Below are 17,318 nucleotides of genomic sequence, written 5' to 3'. Positions count from 1 at the left end.
CACCTTATTTCGAAAAATTACAATATAAACAAGGTTTATTAGAATGCAAGTGGCACAAGTTTGAAACGCTAATGATATTTGTGGTTAAAAATGTAGTAATTTCATATAATAGGTAATAAAAAAGAGAAAAGCTTCTTCTTGTCTGTACTGATCCTACGTGGTGTGTGTATCATAATCTACTAATTTTCAACTAATTTGAATTAGCAAAATCAGTAGTTTACAGTGCAAACTCTCCTTAACTTATAGGGTGATCTATAATAAGCAATTTGACAATTTTAATTTAGTCAAAATGAAACTAGTTAAATCATGTATTAGTCTTAACTAATATGTGATTTGTTACCAAAATTCTCGGAGATAATCAAACGTTTCCATCTAGTATTGTCATAGTTTAAATTAATGAAAACCAAGTGACTAATCAATTGATTAGTATCATATTTAGTACCCCAAATAAGAAACCGATTGAAGTATATTGAACCTCATACTAAAATGTGAAACAAAAAATGTGCCAATTGGAGACATTGATGAGAAATGTTGTAAATTGGAGAGAGATTATGGACCAAATATCAAAAATGCTAATCAATAAAGTTATCAGTCAGTTTAGTGTTTTACTTTCAAAATTGTGGTGTTTGAAGGTTGAAACGACCCTAAATTGACAATTGATGATAAACTGCATTCACAAGCATATTACAGCAGTAATTTCCATTATTATGCACTCGTATTTCTTTCAAAAAATGATTTTAAGTGAGTCAAATCTATGGTCATTTGCTAATCATGAACAGACCTTCTATTGGACCACAAAAAAAACATATACAGCAGCAAAAAATGATTGTTACCATTATTTAAAAGTAAAACTTATAAATAATGGTAACAATCAGTTTCTGTAAAGTAAATTTTGTAGGGATGGGATAAAGCTGTAAATTCTTCATTTTACAGACAGACAGATTAATTTATTATGAAAAATATGAACAAAATATACGAAATGAAATTTGTAATGTAAAATCAAGGGTAAAACTTTCTAATTGTAATCTTACCACAATTACCAATCCAATCCAAATTATGTCAAACAAAAACTTCTCAAAATGGTTTTGTATAAGCTGGAAAATTCCAAAATATGTGAGAAAACTTGGATAACTTACCGAAATCCTTGTAGAGAGATAGATGAGCCAACTTTTATAAAAACTGCTGAAATACAATATTGTCACGAATAACATAAGTTGCACCATGTTCCGGTACCTAGTCTGGCCCCGGTCTCCCCCAGTGCACTGCCGAATCAGCGAGACCGGCAAATTGGGGTCATGAGACGAGTATTTAATCGGCGTCTCAAGCCATCGACGACCACCGAACTCTGGGGTCATCCCCAGAGGGAGGTCACGAGCGACAGTCCGAACTTTCTAGTGCCCGGACGGCTCGTTACCCTGTTGCAGTACCTAAAGTAAGTCCTTTGGGCGTGTCGGACATAGGGGCACCCTGCTCGTATCGAGCGGGTACCGCTTGGCGGCACTTCAGAAGGCCTTACGCCCATACCCCCACACCCACGCATCTACACACCCCCTCTTGGACAGTGTTCAATACTAAGAGTTATGCAGCGCCGAATAAAGAAGTCATGCTTGTACTACGTTTGTTGTTTCTGTTCCTGCGCTACCCCCAAAACGTGACATGGTGGAGGCGCCTCGTTTGATCTCGGACTACTGATCTTCATATCAGTAGTCACACCCCAGCTCTACCCCTGACGCTACGACCCTCCCAAAAAATGAAGATGTTGAAGATTTTGAAGGACCAGTTTACAGACTCGCATTTGCCCGAATCGAGTAGGGTAAAGTAAAGAGCGACCTGGAGGACGCCCTAAAGCAACAGAGTCTATGCAGTGCAGATGAGCACAATAATAAGTATAATTTATATTAATTTAGTAAAGGTAAAATTTAACTGAGTAATTGGGTATAGTAGAAATAAGTATATAATTTGCATAGTTGCAGTTTAGTAATAACATTGTCTCAATTTTCTAAGCCAGTGACCTAGGTTCCTTGCTGAGACAGCAAAATAGTGCAAGTATCGTGTGTTTATTTAAAACTAGGTCAAGTGCAAGTACTTGATATAGGATTCTTTGTTTATTAATTTAAAAAATATATATATATTGTTTATTTCAGTGGCCACCGGACGACCTTGTTGCGTCTATCAACGCATTGCCATATCATTTAAGGAAGTAAAGCAGCAAGTCTTGGAGAAGCTGACATCTTCAGATGGGTCCCGCCACGACGGTTCTACTTACACCCGTGTGCACCCAGAGTCTTTTAATAAGTCGAGCTGAAGAAGCATCTCCAAATGTGCTCACGTTAATTAAGAAGAAGTATACATGTCCAATGATAGGTGTGCTAAAGGAGCACGCAAAAGGACACAATAGGAAGAAGTGAAGCTAAGCGATGAAGTTTGCCGCTTAGAGAATACAGTGCCAAGAGACGGCACTACGAGATGAAGCCTAGGTGAAGCGTTTCCACTTAGATGATGGTGCCCAAAGGAGTATACAATACAATGTGCAGTTGACGTAAATTTTGGCCAAAATGGAGAGCAAGAAGATAGACGCAACACAAGGTTGAAAGGTGACCCAAGGAAAGAATTAATTTTTTTGTGGCTGAAAACATTATCTAGGAATCTAGAAGTAGTTTTAAGAGAAAAGTGTTTATATTTTTGGAATAAAGTTTTTCCCATACCCTCTCTAGCAAATAAGCAACATCGGTTAATTTTAAGATTCATATGGAAAAAGGAAAGACGAGAAATTTATTTTGTAATATAGAATTTTAGTGTTCGGGGCGAACACTTGTTGGAAGGGGGAGATGTCACGAATAACATAAGTTGCACCATGTTCCGGTACCTAGTCTGGCCCCGGTCTCCCCCAGTGCACTGCCGAATCAGCGAGACCGGCAAATTGGGGTCATGAGACGAGTATTTAATCGGCGTCTCAAGCCATCGACGACCACCGAACTCTGGGGTCATCCCCAGAGGGAGGTCACGAGCGACAGTCCGAACTTTCTAGTGCCCGGACGGCTCGTTACCCTGTTGCAGTACCTAAAGTAAGTCCTTTGGGCGTGTCGGACATAGGGGCACCCTGCTCGTATCGAGCGGGTACCGCTTGGCGGCACTTCAGAAGGCCTTACGCCCATACCCCCACACCCACGCATCTACACACCCCCTCTTGGACAGTGTTCAATACTAAGAGTTATGCAGCGCCGAATAAAGAAGTCATGCTTGTACTACGTTTGTTGTTTCTGTTCCTGCGCTACCCCCAAAACGTGACAATATTTCTGAGTGAAATACAAAAAATCTCTAAAGAAAATCTCAAGAAGATCTCAAAAGAGAAAAACAACTTTTTAGAATCCATGGAACTTGGATATTTAGAGGAGGTACCCTGCCTGTGTAATACTATTACGAATCTGTAGAATTTTGCTTCTCTTAATTCGTCGAGAGGACACCTTTCAGCATTACTAAAAGAATTAAGGTAATCACAAAAATGTTCGTAATTGTTCTAATTTTTGTAATTCCAGAAGTAATTTTAGCAGTTTTATCTGTTTTTGTACTTATGAATATATTTACGGTGGTTTCATATTAGTTTCAACTTTAACCTCAAATATCTTGCAAACGGGATACTTTTTCTATAGCACTTTTTAGGTCACTGTGTAGATCTGAGTGTGCGCATCTACTGATTTAAAAATGAACAGGGTGTCCCATTTTAATTCCCTAACTTGTGCCACATTGAAGCCGTAATGACGTTACTTTTCTAGAAATTTCATCATCGAGCTAAGTCCAACTTTGACCTCAAATATCTCAAAAACGAGAGTCTTTCTTATAACTCTTTTTGAGTCACTGTGTAGCCCTGAGTGTATGCAATCCATTGACGTAAAACAGTGCAGGGTGTCTCATTTGAAATTCTTGACTTTTGGCATTTTGAACGCAGTGACGTCAGTTTTGAAGCAGTTTTTCAGGAGGTTCAAATCAACCTTTTTGCAAATTTTCTTTGGTAATTAGGTACTAGTCTAATTTGTAGTTGTAAAAGTCCATTTCAATGAAGTCTACCAACAAATTTTATTTGTGTGGTAATTAGTAGTACTCGTAAAAATATGGAACATGTTTTTTCTTTATCTGCTAAAAGTCCCATGTGAGGTAGAAAAGGTCAGTGTGAGAATTGAGCGAAACAAAATGTGTATGGATGTCTTATACATTTTCACCAAATATCAAAGTTTCAATTTTCAAAGTGTCAACTGTCAATTTTTAGGTCTGCAATTTAAAACAAAACATACCCAAATTAACAAAAATTAGTTAATACAGGACATTATTAGGCAAGTGCGGCAACAATGCACTGGTTACATGAGTATTTCGCCTCGACTCTAGCTTTCCACATACGTTATGGAATTGAAGAGTCTCTAATTACGTCACGGGTGATCGTGCTAGGCTCATTTTAACATTTTATTTTAACTATTTATAAAAATACTGGCAATTTAATATTGAAAAGCAAGACTTAACAGCACATCGTAATAAAAAGGAATTAAGTTTATATTTTGAACTTTTTAAATTCCACTATGGTAGATGACCCCATTATTGTTTTGAGTTGGGAAATAGGTACACTGTTTTCAAAAAAAATTCTAACTTTAGAAGAAATTTCTGTTATTTGTGCAAAGAACTATAAAGGCGTCTAGGCCAGGTCAACTTTTTTCTCAGTTTTCAATCATGGTTGCCAGCGTTCAACTAGAACAGCCTCACGTCTCTTGACATTGTTGCAATAACCAATCAATTACAATAGAAACTGATTACTTTTTACCGACCTGGGGAACCGCTAACCTTGACGGTGCCAACAAATCTGACCTAGTGATGAAGTTTGTTGCATCTGACCTAGAAAATGCGCAGAGGAACAAAAAAATACATAATTACCTCCAATGCATATTAAATAATCCTCCCCACCCCAAAATTTTTTTTTCTGAGTTCGGTCCCCCACCATTTAGCAGCGGGTGCTCATTCAATCAAGCAAGAACCGAACAGTTCCCCTTTAATGTTCAGCCTCTTTTTCCTCGACCGGTTTTACTTTCCGACCGGTCCCCTTTAAGCGCCGCTGTCGTTTGTAAACTGTTAGGGCGCACAACGTTGCCACATCCTCCCAGAAATCCCCCCTAGCCACCACAACCCTCATAATTTGCTTAACACTCATTTGTGTCAAAACTAATTTCTAATCTACCACTTTTCACTGAATTTCAAATAAGATTGTAATCAGGTAACTGTAAGGGTTGGAAAAAAATCAAACGCACAATGTGGCATCGTGGCCTCAGTTGTTGGGTAAACGTGCAAGACAGGAGACGTCCTCTTTTATCTTTTTACTGTTATTTCCTTCTATAAAGTAATTCCAGGAAAGTGTAAATTGTAAATTCACTTTCAAATTGCAGTTTTTGACCGATTGTAAACCAAAGACATTTAGTGCGGAAAGTTGATGCGTCAAAGTGTGCGTGCAGTGCTGAATTGTAAACTTAGTTAATTGTGAGGTAAAATTGTGGCAGTTTTCTTTGTAATCATGTTGGTTTAGTAGTATTAAAAACACATTTTCTGCATAATATTTTTATAATGGCTTTTTCCTTTTAAGTGCAATTTTGCAGTTGGTTTACAATAAAAGATAATCGATAGAAGAAATGACAGAATTGACCAATAGCAGCATCTGATTTCACGGTTTCCATAGATGTTACCCTTAGAATAAAGTTATTCTAGAGTATTATTACCAACTACCTGAAACGGCAGCTTTCATAAGGTTACTAGAAGAAAATTGTAATGCCTTGTGTCTATGTTGTAATTACTGATTGTAAGGCAAATTTACAGTGGTTTTAAGTTAGTTGTTTTAGAAATTTTGAAGTTTCATATTTGCGTTTTCGTTCTGCAATTTTCTGCATTAATCCTGATTCATTTAATTTTCTGTCTTTTCACCACTTCCAATTGCTGTTGCTTGATTTTATTATTATAAAACAAAAGTGATCGTTGGGTCATCGATTTTTTTGGATTTTCACTGAATTGCTCTGTAAAAATGTATGGATGTTGGAAATATATACAGAAAAGCAAATATTTCTAAAAACATGAGAGTAATCATTAAACTGACAAAAAATCTAAAGATATACAGATCAAAGTCCATATCCAAATAGATATCTTTTAACAGGTTTTTTCAAACTGAAATTGGTTGGCCAAAACAGTAGATGTTCCATGTATTTCTTGATCTGTGAAGAGTAAGTGGTGATAAAATTGATTATTATTTATAATCAATAAAGCAAAATAAACAATCATGGGCATATTTTCTGATTTAGTAAAACATTCCATTGTTTTGTATTGTGAATGTAAAATCAGTTTTTATTTCAAAATTATATTAACCTAGAAGGTTTCAAAAATATCTTTCTCTTTATTTGATTCTTAAAATTAAAAAATGTATTTTGTTTGTTTGTAAACTTATAACTAATAAAACCAATTTTCTGATTAATTTCTGGAATCCAATATTGTGGTAAATGACCTACATAATCATTAATTCTAAGGAAACTAGATGCTTTTTTTGGAACTAAATTTATCTGCTTTTGCTATAACAACACATTAAGATTGGTTTAAATACAAAAGTTTGGTTAAATCTGTTAAGAAGTTAAACAAGCATAAGGCCAGCTGTTTGCTTTTCAATTTTTATGTGTTTCGAATTAGGGCTGGGTTTTATTTCAACTTTCACTTAACCTTTCGCATTTTCAGGTGTTTCCATAATTTTAGTGCTTATGCAGCGTTTTTGTATACGGGCACAATATGTCATTTTAACTAAAAATAGCCACTTTCACTTAGGAAATGTCGATGAGTGAATCAAAGGCATTAATTTGTTTGTCAGAAAAGTTATATTTTTAACGGCATTATAAAGTCAAGACTTCAATGTAAATTCACTTACTGATTAGAACTCAAAAGTATCAAATGTTGTAACTTACATAATAATGTAAAAATCCTCATGGAATTTCTGGTGATTATTTTCATAATAACTCTTATATGAAATTGGTCTTGATTTTTGGAGTTTGGACAGGTAGTAGAGTAAAAATACATGCTCCCCACAGCAATATAACTTAAAAAAGGATACAAATATTTAAAAATTATTGAGGGCATAATTTCCGGTAACTATTACAATAAAGTCAAATCAATCAGGTCAGAGGTTGTTCTGATTGGTTGTTAATGTTATGCTTTAAATGTAAATACAACCCGTCAGGCAAATTCCATTTGTCTTGTGAATAAGTCTTTCACAATGAACGTTAACATAAGAAACGTAATTTTCAAACTTTATGTTATGAGTAATAGGAATCTGTAAGACAAAGCAGCTTTTCCTTAAAGATTGCAAAATATACACAAATAAGGATTTGAAAAAAAAAACCTTATGTTATGTTAACTTATGTTAACGTTCGAGATAAGTTTCTATATGTTTGTTGAGAGGAGTTACTAATTTATTTTTTGCTATTTGGGTCTTCTGCCTCACCGCACGAAAAATGTTTGTTGGGAAAATAGTTTTACACCATTCTCAACTTATTTGAAAATAACATAAAACTTAGTCCCTCGCTTAGTCCTCCCAACACAACACTGAAAACAACAACTTAATAAATATTAAACTTGATAATGTGCAATTTGGAACTCTTTGGAGAATTTATGACTTTTCTCATTCCAATAGGAAGGGTTATCTATTGTTGTAGTGAAAGGTGGGTTATATGATAAAAACAAAATTTTCAGTTTCATTTTGATACGACCAAGTGTTATCTTCTCTAGAATTTTTAACTTAAAAGGTTGGTCAATATTAATAGAGGATGTCCCAACATAGGAGTCAGGGTTTAATCTAATATATGGACTTTCTTTTATTTTATGTCTTTTTGAAAAAGTTTCTTTCATCATTGCTGGTTGGCATATATTAGATTTGTGATAATCTCCAGTTCTGAAATAATTTTGGGTGTTCTTGAATTAATTTTTTTAAAGGTCTGGAGGTTTCTCCTACATAAAATTGATTCTTTCATTTCATTTCACTTTCTTTTAGAACCTTTTTAATTTTGGCTCTATCAAATAAACTTTTTGCAATACCTTTTTTTACCATTATTGGATGATTAGATTTGTGGTTTAAATATCTATTTGTGTGGGTTCGTTTCTGTATACTTTTGTTTCAAATTTGTTTATGTTTCTTTTGATCAGAATGTGTAAGAATGAAAGTTCGTCAATTTTTTCAGTTTCTGTTGTAAATTTGATTGTGGGTTCTATTGAGTGTATGTGTGTTAGAAATTGGTTGAAAAAGAAAGAAATGTTAACATTCATTGTGAAACAGGGATTAGTCGTAAATTTGTTACAAAAAAGTACATTCTTACAGACCTTGATCAATGGAAGAGATTGTGGTTTTAATAAAACGCTGGGCTTTTTTTAAATTTGAAGAGTTTGAATTGTCCACAAAAAAGATGGAGAAACCAAAATTATTGTTGGTCATTTTCAACACTCTGTATCTCCGAAATGGCTGAACCGAATTTAATTATCAATTTTATCAATATATCAAAATCGAACTTTGTCAGAATTGTTTAGCAAGAGATACAAAAAATTACCATAAATTTGACCAGTTTCTTAAACCTAAACGAAAGGTTGAAAATTATGTTACAAACCAAAATTGATTTATTTTCATATCTAAATTTAACATTTTTATAAATAATTTTTCTTGTTTTCTTATTTATTGAATTATCAAAATTCCAAAGTAATGTTAATAAATGCAGAAGTAAAATTTATTATTTTTATTCTTAAGTCATATAAAAGCATGTAAATGTGCAAAATACAAGGTGCCACAAATTCGTGAAGTAGGTATATGGGGATCTCGAAAACGGTAAGAGATACAGAGTTGGTTAAATGGAGGCAAAGTTGAGGAATTTGGAGTTCAATCCTATTAAGCCGTTTTAACAGTTAAAAAAAATCCGATTACTTACCGAAAAGTCGGAAAAATGTTTTTATTTCATCGTAAGCTTATTTGATGAGATAATTTAAATTTATTGACACTTTTTGCAACTTTTTTCCTTCTAAAACGTGACATCGTTGAAATCTGACGTTTCGGTTTTTGCCAGCCATCATTTTGTTAAATTTATTACATTAGCATTAGTATGTATGCTGTAAAATTTCAAAAGAAAAATAAATAAAATAGGTGATACCTATTTTATGTTCAATAAAAAGGTTAAGGTAGTGTTGCACGTTATTTAAATAAAAAAATAAAGCACTTTCAAATTATGTCTTTAAAAAACAGGGTCGCATTTAAAAAAATTAAGTTGTTGATGGCTGGCAAAAACCGAAACGTCGGATTTCAAATGTAACTGTCAGGTTTTGGAGGGAAGAAAGTTGTAATGATAAAGTGTCAATAAATTTAAATTATCTCACAAATACGCTTACAATAAAATAAAAACTTTTTTTCGAAATTATATATTTTTTCGGATATTTCTGGAAGTAATATTGAAACGGCATAAAATTGCACCCCAAATTGGGCAACTTTGCCTTTATTTAACCAACTCTGTATCTCTTACCGTTTTCGAGATTCCCATACTTGTTTACCCAGTATATTGTGCAAAAAAGAATAGATTATGTATATGCATAATTGTCGTTACCTAATTCATTTCACCAATTGAATTGAAAAAATTAATTTGTGCTAAATTACCTTGAAGAACACTTTAATATGATTAAATTAATGGACATGATGATGTTTTGCAAGGTCTTATTTTCCAGATTTAATTAATTTATAATAATTGTTAAAATTGGAATTGGAAATAAATAGCAGGTAATAGAAGGCACGTTACGTTGAATGTATCACGTAGGAGCCATTTTGAATTTATGTATAAATAATCCTCAAGATATAAATAAAACTAAAATGGAAGAAAACTTAAGTAATTAAATGGTAAATTTAATGTTAATGGTCAAAAAGTAGTACAGTTACATTGTAGAAACGTTATCTCCTATACATGCCAGTAACCAATAACGGATATCATTGACTCGACCGGGCATAAATGATTAATTACAATTGCGAATGTGGAGTGTCTCGGGTTTGAATAAATTGATTGGACCGAACCGAGTCTCCAAACAAAAATTACGTACATCCTGCGCAGCTGCCGCTTTCACAAGAGTCCGTATATAAAAAGGGTAGGGTATCGAATAGCGTCGAGGATTCGGAACAATCAGAACAAAGAAATACTGTAAAACTAGGGGGCGCTGGAAACGAATAACAGGCTATAGAACGGGGATCTATTTTCGGACGCCATTTTAGATTTACACAGCAAGGGGGCATGGCTTTTAAAACACATTGCACGACACAAAACACATAAATTAGACGTACCGTTAACTACTGAACAGGTTTCTTCCTCGGTTGACGCACACGGCAAAGTACTAAGGCAAAACCAAAAACTAAAAAATTAAATAATCAAACAAAAACTGACCTTTTCGTAAAAAAACCGAAACCCCTACTACGTTCCATATCACGACGAAATCCAACTAAAAATAACTGAAAGTAACGGCATTAAAGCAAATAAAGCGTAAAAGCGGCTGTTGAAAATGATATAACGAAACACTTTTGCTGCACCGTTGCCGTTGATAAGCTACGGTTGGACCCGTTTACCCGCGTCAAGCTACGCTACGATGCTACGAACGAACTATAGGTGGTCCCTGGAACTACTGCTACGAACATTGCGTCCAACGTAGCGCGTCCTTCGACACGAACCAATCAGAAACCCGAACCCCCCACCACCACACTAGATTGGTTGGGTGCGAGGGGGTGAGGGGATGGTCGTCCATATTAATTTCGAGGGTTTCCCTTGTCTGGCGTCCAAGCGAATGAGAAACAAGTTTGCTCGGCTCATGTCGGACAGAATCGGGTAGCTTTTGTGCGATGGCGTTGCCTAGCCCAGACATCCAGGACGGGAACGGTAAAGCTGGTTTTTCTATCCTTGTTCACCCTATCTTTTCACATTGTCTAATGGCTACGTTTAGGCTATCATAATTTAAATATTATATGGCGCACACTCAAAGATAATATGGAGGATGGCATCTTATCAACCTATAAAAGGAGCGCTTCTAATAATCCAATTTTAACCTTTCAAGGTTTGGCTTTTTCATCTCTTCACCTATTATAATGGGTAACGCCATCAAGAATGATAAGCTTCAAAAATGGAGATAGTCCACTAACATATCTTTTACTTTTTATCTTTGATTTCATGGTATGTTACTGACATTCTTGCACAGCGGTAATTAATAGATAACTACTGTTTTCCTCAAGACTTGGACTAAAATGACCTATCATGGATAAGCAGCAATCTGTCCCTGTTTGGAGAAAACAACCACACAACTCCCGATTACCTACATTAAACACTGATTGATTAGGAATTAAGAAAACTGCGTAGGTTTGTTAAAATGTGCACACATACACTACGAAACACGTATACAAGTCAAGAATACTGTAAAGTTATGTTAATTTACGCATTACTAAAACACATAGCTACCTCTAGATGTCGCTAGGCAATATACGTTATCTCTATCAAACTTTAATGGTTTTTGAAATTCCAAATTTACAAGTTGACCTTGGTAAGACAATTGTAATCTCTTATTAAGTGATAAACAATAAAAAATATTATTTACAGTTGACTTAAAAGTATCGATCATGACATAAGCTATAGAAGCTAGAGCGGAGAACAACTCAACTACACGACTTTTAAGATCAACAGAAATGCCAATACTAAGATCAAAACAGGACTATTTGACTGGAAGAAATAAGGAAAATATGTGAGATCCAACTGATCCAAGATGTAGAAACCGAAGAAGAGAATGGAGAGACCACGTGGACAGAATGCCAGATGATCGGCTGCCAAAGAGAAAAAACCAAATACATCTGGACCTCCTGCAGGATAAGATGGTATGAAAGCTAGTCTTCAGCATCCCAACTACTCCTGGCTAATCATTGAGGAAAACATATAGCACTCAGTGCTAACGTAAGGAGAAGAAGACATAAAAGTACTGAGCAGGTTTGCAAGTGATTCTGGAAAAATTCTCATTCAGCCCCTGTATTATCTCAAAATAGAAGTAATATTGAAGACCAAAGAGAAAAAACATCTTTATACAAGGTGTCCAGGGTTTTTGCAGCAAAACTTGCAACTCTTCAAAAAATGTACAACTCACGTATTAATTGTATCAATCAATCAATCTTAACCTTAAACTTAACCTAAAAAGTAAATCTAAAAAAACATAAAAATAATGTATGTGTGTAATGTTATTGAATTATAATCTTATTATTATTAATTAATTATCCATCATCAAAACAGTATGGTATTAAACATTAATATACAATTTGACAAACAACAAAAAAAATTGTAAAAACCAATAATTATTTACGTCCTAAAAAGTAGTTGATGTTTAAGATTGATTAATTAAGTTACAACGGTAAATTAAAGTGAAAATGGCAACAGCGCTGCCTTATATTGTCAAGTGTCATACGTTCCTCTATTGAGGTTTAGGTTAGGTTAGGTTAGGTTAGGTACCTAAGTATCTTAAAAACTGAATTATGCAAAAATATTGGAAAAAATCTTTATTCTGCACCCTGTATTTTAGGACATAGAAAATGTGAGTAAAGTCCTGATGCTATACAAAATGAACACCCTGTAAATAGGAGTAAAAAGTTACCATCTGACCAACTGTCAAAATGACGTTATTATAGAATGACGTCTTATTCTAGACATATTTTTAAAAGTTATAGTTTCTGAACAAACACAAAAGTCTGGGTTATTGATATACAGGGTGTTCTCTTCATTAAGCATTTTAGAGTTACCTTGAAGTAAATTATCTGAACCTTAAAAATCATTATATTTTTGTAAAACTTCCTTGACACCTCCATAATTTTTTGGAAGTACTTTTTTTGAAAAATGCGTAAAAAGTGAGCTGTATGTATAGAGTGTTCTATTTTCATCACTTGGCCATGTTAGGAAAGAGAGGATTGCAGTTTTGGTAACAAGAATGTGTTTTTTCATGATATTGGAGCCATTTTCTTTTTTAACGATTTAGGGAAAACCTAAGAATGATACTACAAATTAGGAAGAAAATAATGATTATAACCTTTATAGTATGGGGTTTGCTTCTGAAGCTACTTTTTTCCTAAAAGTCTGATATTTTCCTGTACTTTTCGTTCTTTAGTTAATGGAAAATGTGAGTACTGTTGTTTTAACGACCTTATTACACAGTAAGTGCAATTCTGCAAAAAAAGTTTATAAGAATGGAAAACTATCCTGATTTGTATCATATTGTTGCATAATCAATAATATAAACTTATACAATACAAACAAATTCATTTTGACTTTTAACTTTTATATTGAAGTGTTAAAACTGTACTGTAAAGATAAGATAAAGTGGTCCTTTATTAATAGTAAGTTAATTTGAAAAATTTCACTCAACTTCTCAAGAACTGGTTAATTATTATACAATTTTATCAAATTTAATCAATTTTGTATAGATTACGTGAAAACGATAACAGATATGAGAAAAATAAAAGAGGCAAAATAGTTTTAAAACTGTACAAGCAACACAAATTTTAGAAAAGGACCCACCACAGATAGTTTTAAGGGGTAAAATAGAGCACTCGTAGTTACTCCTCCTGACTGAAATCAGTTTAGAAAAACGTGTTTAGAGAAAATACGAAATATTTCATATAGATCCACTTTTTTGCATATTCTTCTTGTGAAGGTTCTTTGAAACACTTTGTATTTGGCATCAGACAAATCATTTGCTGTGTAAAACGTGCTTTTGAAGCACAATTACTAAGAAGGTTTCAGAAAATAAAATAATGTAGGAGAAAGTTTGTTGCTCAGTGGCGGACACAGTGTGTGGGCAGTATTGCAGTTGGTATAATAACATCAACGCCACTGTTTTAGAAACTTTTTTATGTCCTTGTACAGGGGGCAGTAATTAAAGTAGACTTACACTACAAAAGTTGGTAAAAATCATGTGGGAATGTGGTTGTTTCTGTGTGGTTTTAAAAAAATCTAATTTACAATCATTAATGTATTGAATTTTGTGAAAATTAGCTTAATTGTATTCATAGTTTATTAGTGATTTAACAAATAAAAAGAAAACGTGTATGGCAACTGGTTTTAAGGATGACACTGTTAAAATGGTGAAACCCAAACAAAACAGGTGTGCAAAACTGCGATAGGCTTGGCGAGTCGCCTAGAAAAAAAAAATGTCGGTCGCTTTGAAAATCCATCATGATTGGCCTCGCTGACATATCCAAGATACACGCATACGCCGTGAAAAGGCTTTTTAATTCGACATTAGACAAGTTATCCCCTACTGAATCGTCGTATGCAAATAATCGACGTCACGGCCATTCCCCCATGCAGCGCCATTCCGGTCCAAAAATAAAACCGTTTGCGTCGCTAAAAATGGGCCGCAGGCGCATCGAATGGTAGGGCAAGTGGCAATTCTCAGGCCGGCTGCCCGCAGATAGTGGCGAGCGCCAGGGGCTCGGTGGGAGGGGGAGGGCGAGGGTCGAGTGGTCGTGTCGCCGACAGGTGCTGTCGACGGTTCTCATCTTGGGGAACTTTGATCTGTGGCTTTGATTTTCGATGAGGTTGTTTTCGGGGAAGAGATAACGTTTTTATAGTCGCCTTTGAATGCGATTCTCGGGATTGGGTGTTTATTACCGGTCCGCGACAGAGACAGATGATCAGTTTAGCGGGATCATGTTTTTGATAGAAATATGGGACTTTGCTTTATCAAGCCCGCCCACTGGGTAATATTGGAAAAAGGGGGAGAATTCCCACTATTATTTATCACCCAAGATTGGAAAGCATTATGATCAAAGGAGGAGCAAAACAAAAAACTTTGTCGATCAGTGAAACTTTCTGCTCTATCTCTATTTCTGACAATAAATAACTGTTAAAAAAATCACCACTTTTTTGATACTCTGTATCTCAATTCACAAGAAGAGATTAAGGTTGGTTTCAGCTGAATTTAGAAAGTGACGGGTAATAAGCAAAATGCCAAAAAAACAGCTGTTTTTGACACATTTAACTATACTTTTTTTTATAAAACGTGACAAGAAATGATCTCTTGAAATTAATGCCACCATTCACTTGTCACTCTGTATATTCCTAAACATGCTAATTTCAGTCAACAGAAAGTAGTATTAGCATTAGCTGTTCTCGAACTGATTTGGATCATCTGCATGGATGGGATATTGCTGTGTATACTGATTTACAGGACTAGGATATGTATACAAATTGTCATGCAAATGGTCCAAACTCATATTCGAAACAGTTCAGATTCTATATAACCCAAACAAAGCTATAGAGAACTTATATCCTTATTATACCTGAAAATCAGAGTTAGGAGGGTCAAGAGAAGCCAAACTTATTTCTTAGTTCCTGATGCGGTTACAACTCTCTTATTTTGTCTTTGTTTGGTCGAATTCGAAAATGTGGTTAATAAAGATATGGAAATAAGGTCATGCTCCTGATGAACTAATCACGCCAAAACTAAGTACATATTACAGCACTGTGAGTACGCTCTTAAGAATCACATCATAGCTGCTTTCCTGATTAACTAACCACTTTGACAGATAATGAAGAGCAAACATATTTTTTTCAGTTTCCTTGTTAATCGTTCCGTTTCTTAACGTTTTTTTGTTTTTTATGGCCTACCCTGTTTAACTGTTTTTTTTTCACTTTTGTTCATGTTTTAGTTTCCTTGCTGTAACTGTTATCCCCCCTATCTTGGCCTCCTTCCTCTTTCTTTAGCTTGTCATTTTGTTTTTGTTTTTTTTTATGACTGAGTCTTGTTTCTTTATTTACTAATCTTGAATTTTTTCTATTCTAGACATTTTATTTTACTCTCTTTCTCCTAAATATTTGCTATTGCCTGGTCTCTGTTAGTTAATATTGTGCTTATACTTAACATAATATTTCTTTAAGAATAAAAAACTTGGGTTTTTGGTGTTGGGCGGTTAAAGAAAAGCATTCGTTAGTATTTACCAACTTCATCAGGGTGCTACTGTTTTTACATAGAAGGAGGTCCCCAAACAAAAAATAAATAAAGGTTGGTTAGAAATATTGGTTAACAACATACAATTGAATGATCTGGAGGCATATAATATAAAGAATGATGTTACAAAAGAATCAAAAGATGTTACATTAAACTAGACTGCTATACTGAATGTAACCTGCCATTATCAACCATTTTTGTCACATTCTATCAGCACTTTTAGCAAAAATGACCATCAGAGTACTATCCTGAAATGCTATTATTGATAATTTTTGCTGAAACAACCATTGCTTTTTATTTCAATCTTCTTCTTTGGCTGGCTGTCATTAAAGCTATACGTATTTTTGATACTGCATCAGATCTAAATAGTTGGCAGTTGTTGTATTTATACCATTCTTTCCAGTTCTTCCACCATGGATTCCTTCTTCATATGGATCGTTTGCCTATTATTTGGATAAGATGCAACAACTGGTATTTATCTCCCCTCATGCCTTGTTCGTAGTTGGCATTTCTTAATAGAAAGTGTCAATTCTTTCTCTTTTTGAAGCATCCACATTTGTCACTCCTCTGTCCACGATATTCTTAATATTCTACGGTGCATCCGCATTTTAAATGCTTCTATCCTCTTGGTATCGGTCTTTTTCAGTGTCCACGATTCTATTCCATAAAACAGAACAAACAGTATGAGATCTCGTCTGCAGAACACTTTCTTCATTTTAATCAATGTGACTGATTTTTTCCACTCTGATCTTCTTCTTCTCTTTCTTGTTTATTTCAATAGAAAAACCAATTAGCACGTTATTTTTTTTTCAGGTAAGCCTGACTTTTTGAAAGGTTACACTTTTATCATTTATAATAAATATTATTTCAGAAAATATGTTACTTTCTAAAGAAATCAATGAGGTAGATAAATATGACCACCAACTTAAGTGACATGTGTCAGTGTGCCAATCTGTGGTGATCATGTGATTAACTAAAATATTCATCTTGACAGCCTGACACTTGCTATCTTATTATCAATCATTTCTTATGTATAATTGAGACATTTTTTAAAAACAATTCTGTCCCCTATTACGTCAATAAGTAATAATTTTCATAAAAAGATAATAAGTGTCTCTATTTCCTGGGCCTTATAGAAGTCATGAATAATAAAACATTTCAGTCGACTCCCTTTCATCCCTAAAAAATAAATTGCAATGGCGCCTGCAGGTTGAAGGGTGAATGCTCACAGGTACACTGTATTTGCATAACACGTTGATACATATTCATCG

General features: G+C 34.4%; 3 long non-coding RNA genes across 3 annotated transcripts in view; 1 reads left to right on the top strand and 2 right to left on the bottom strand.

The window, feature by feature from the left end:
* The first annotated feature begins 5,017 nt into the window (after window positions 1–5,017).
* The window catches only part of LOC145734033 (uncharacterized), a 32,861-nt gene continuing 20,560 nt past the window's right edge, over window positions 5,018–17,318 (top strand). The window contains exon 1 of the long non-coding RNA XR_014179327.1: window positions 5,018–5,519. This is a non-coding gene — a long non-coding RNA (uncharacterized LOC145734033). The remainder of the gene's footprint in view (window positions 5,520–17,318) is intronic.
* LOC145734028 (uncharacterized) lies at window positions 8,648–10,605 on the bottom strand. The gene is made up of 3 exons (XR_014179322.1): window positions 10,464–10,605; window positions 10,364–10,413; window positions 8,648–10,239 (listed from the first exon to the last, which is right to left on the bottom strand). It is a non-coding gene; the product is annotated as an uncharacterized LOC145734028 (long non-coding RNA).
* LOC145734031 (uncharacterized) overlaps window positions 16,024–17,318 on the bottom strand; it is a 46,238-nt gene continuing 44,943 nt past the window's right edge. The window contains exon 4 of the long non-coding RNA XR_014179325.1: window positions 16,024–16,704. This is a non-coding gene — a long non-coding RNA (uncharacterized LOC145734031). The remainder of the gene's footprint in view (window positions 16,705–17,318) is intronic.

Source organism: Ips typographus, linkage group LG9 (genome assembly GCF_016097725.1).
Source record: "Ips typographus isolate SLU linkage group LG9, UJ_Ityp_2.0, whole genome shotgun sequence".
NCBI lineage: Eukaryota > Metazoa > Arthropoda > Insecta > Coleoptera > Curculionidae > Ips > Ips typographus.
This window is presented reverse-complemented; position numbering and strand designations above follow the sequence as displayed.